The sequence below is a fragment of the Sinocyclocheilus rhinocerous genome, unplaced genomic scaffold (assembly GCF_001515625.1).
Source record: "Sinocyclocheilus rhinocerous isolate Xijiao unplaced genomic scaffold, SAMN03320098_v1.1 scaffold99, whole genome shotgun sequence".
Classification (NCBI taxonomy): domain Eukaryota; kingdom Metazoa; phylum Chordata; class Actinopteri; order Cypriniformes; family Cyprinidae; genus Sinocyclocheilus; species Sinocyclocheilus rhinocerous.
In genome coordinates, this window is record NW_015670981.1 from 119,765 (window position 1) to 122,889 (window position 3,125).

Here is a 3,125-nt window from a genome sequence, read left to right on the forward strand (position 1 = left end):
AGTAATAGCAATAAAAAAAAATATATTTAAATAATATTTTTATTGGTAAACTCTCAGAAAAAAAAGATACAAAAGCTGTCACTGGGCTGGTGCCTTTTTAAAAGGTACGCTTTTGTACCATATTTACCCCTAGAGGGTGCATATTAGTACCTTAAAGCATATTAGTACCTTACATAGAACCTAAAGTGTACATATTAGTGCCTAAATTGTATATTTAGTACCTTTTTAAAGGGTACCGTCCCAGTGACAGCTTTTGTACCTTTTTTTCTTAGAGTATAAAGGAGTGTTTAAAAAAAATATAGTAAAATAACATCAGAAATGCAGCTGTATTAGTAGAATTTCATATCAGGCACATCTGGAAGATATTATTTAGAAGCAGAAACAATACATCTTAAACTATATCATAGTTGACGGCCCAGTTTTGGCAGTGTATCCTCAGTGATGTTTTGTTTTTTTGTTTAAGTGCCTTGATAGTTCTGTTTGTATACATTGAACGAAAACGCGCAGTTTAATTATAGCTGCTCTAAATAAAACAGCGCAGAAGACCTCTGAAGGAGCAAACCAGGAGAAAATGACCCATGGGAATATGAGTGAACGTAGCAGAGACAGCACAGGAACCCTTAACACTCATAATGGATGCTTACATCCTCAGCTCATGTGATCTCACACTCCATTTGATTACTAAGTACGGATTTATTTCCTTGGGCTGCTTTCCTTGTTTCATATGGCTTAATGATAGCATCCCAGAGTGAGATTTTATTGCCAGATCTTTGTTCAGTAAATTGACATCTGTTTTGGTCTACAGTAGTGGACAATTAGTTATATTTCATTGTGCATGCACCTAATTTTTTTTTCAATAGTTTATGTATTCCTGAAAATTGAACCCATGTCTTTAGCATTAGTGCTAGTCTCTACTATTACCAATATTTATATACATTTTAAAAAAATCTATATGTATATAATTTGTTTATATACATATATGTATATTCTTTAAATAAAAAATAATGTATATACATATTCTTTATGTAAAAGGATTAACATTAATATATTTTATTGAATGTATGTGTAAAATACAGAGTTGGGTGTAATGCATTACTAAGTAACTAATTGCTGTAATTTAATTACTTTTCCCTTGCAAAAGTAAGGGATTACACTTAATTTTTCTGTAATTTAATTATCATTAAATTAATTACCATCAAATGTAATTACCATTTAATTAATTGCATTAAATACTGAATTGACTATAGAACTATTCTGTAAATAACAATGGTGGATTTAATATCAATATTTTTAATGTAACCTCCCTTTAATTACTTTATAATAGTGTATTATATATGAATTGTATATAATGTATATATATATATATATATATATTTATATATATATATAAATATAAAGTATATAATACATACATACACGCTCACACACTTACATTTTTCACTTCTATCTATCTATCTGTCTATCTATCTATTATATATCTATTATTATATTTATTAAACAAAACTTCAATTAACAATTATTAATATAATTACAGTTTTCTTGGTGCAATAAGCTCACATTTGTCTGCAAAAAAGCATCTTAAAACTTGATCAGTTATTTATATATATATATATCCTAATGGTGCTCTCTGTATGAGCTGAGGTTGTGTGTTATGTGTGTGTTGAAGTGTCCCACCTCTGGACCATGCTGGATGTGGATGCGTCTCTCCAGCCTGAGTAGTGAAAGGGTTGCTGCCGATGCTTTGCATAATGCACTGAAGAGTTTGGGCTGTACAGAGTCACGGTTGCATTAGTTTGGAGAGGTTATTGAGAGCCAGTGGTGCTGTGGGTGGAGAAATGCATCAGGTCTTTTGTGGCCCAGAACATGAAATAACTGTTGGACTTGTCCTTCAGTGAGTCCTCCTGTCCCCTGAGAGATGATTTCAGCTCCATCTCTCTCCATCTCCGTGTGTCTCTGTCGACATTTCAGCTTATCTGTCTTGCTCACTTTCACTCTGTCTCCCTTGTCCTGTCCACTTCCTATCTTATCTTCCTAATCAGAAATGATTCTCGCTTTCACAGGGCACTAAACGTTAAATTGAAGAAAGAAAAAAAGAGGCCAGTGAGAAAGCAGGCTTTACAGCTCCCATCACTTACCATTTAATAACTATTTTTGTATTTAAACATGTTTTCCTTTCAAATAATGATTGAGAATCTGAATAAGCCACGTCCCACAGTAAATGTAATTGGAATGGCAGGAACAGATTGTTATTAATGATCGTGATTGTTGTCTTTTCAGGCAGCTTCATATGTATGCCCAAAATAAATTTCCCTCAGCGGGACAAATAAAGTAATATGTATTTCATTAGTTCAACAGTTTTGTGATAAAACATGAATAATTATAACATTATTTTTTCCAAATAATTAGACGGAATTCTCTAAACAAAGTTTTATTTTATATTGATGAACTTTTATTCAAATAATTTTACAGCACCATATAGTGTCAACCACATTATTTTCAGATAACAATCAAACAAGCAATAAATAATCACATCAAAATGTGATTATAAAATAAGAGTTCTGGAATTGAATTGGACTTTAAAGGGTTAGTTCACCCAAAAATGAAAATTCTGTCATTAATTACTCACCCTCGTGTCGTTCCAAACCCGTAAGACCTTCGTTCATCTTCGGAACACAATTTAAGATATTTTTTATGAAATCTGAGGGCTCTCTGACCCTCCCATAGACAGCAAGGTAACTACCACGTTCAAGGTCCAGAAAAGTACCAAGATGATCGACAAAGTAGTCCGGGTGACATCAGTGGTTCAACTGTAAAGTTACGAAGCTACGAAAATACTTTTTTGTGCAAAGAAAACAAAAATAACGACTTTAAGCAATTTGTTGCGCCGCCACACGCACGCGTCATGATACTGTCGTGAACACGCGTCCACAAGTAACGCAATAGAGACGAAAATGTGGAATAAAATCGTTATTTTTGTTTTCTTTGTACAAAAAAGTATTCTTGTAGCTTCGTAACTTTACAGTTGAACCACTGATGTCACACGGACTACTTTGTCGATCATCTTGGTACTTTTCTGGACCTTGAACGTGGTAGTTACCTTGCTGTCTATGGGAGGGAGAGAGAGC